Here is a 404-nt window from a genome sequence, read left to right as displayed (position 1 = left end):
GGATACTCGCTAATACTCTCGAATACTCGCGGATACCCACGCAACTCGTTGTACACCCACTTGGAGAGTGGAGGACCCCTCGCATCTCGGGTAGTCTCTCTAATCTGGGGCTCGTGGGACCTTATTTATTTTGGGGTTTAATTAAGCCCAATCATCAAATTCTGCCCTCGGAGATAAAAAGGATTTTTGCCCCAGAAATTTGCCCAGGGCAAAATTATAATTAAAAGGTTTTGCCCTTTGACTTTGATTTTGCCCTAGGGCAAAATAGTTTGTCCGGGCGAAATGTTTTGCTCGCGCGAGGGCTAATTTTAAAATAAGATTTAATTCTTTTTGACAGCCCTGGTACTAGGTACACATCAATTTGAAATATGTAACTTTGAATAAAAACGATATTTTACGATGAG

Source organism: Frankliniella occidentalis, unplaced genomic scaffold (genome assembly GCF_000697945.3).
Source record: "Frankliniella occidentalis isolate FOCC.00 unplaced genomic scaffold, Focc_3.1 Scaffold5, whole genome shotgun sequence".
Taxonomy (NCBI): domain Eukaryota; kingdom Metazoa; phylum Arthropoda; class Insecta; order Thysanoptera; family Thripidae; genus Frankliniella; species Frankliniella occidentalis.
This window is presented reverse-complemented; position numbering follows the sequence as displayed.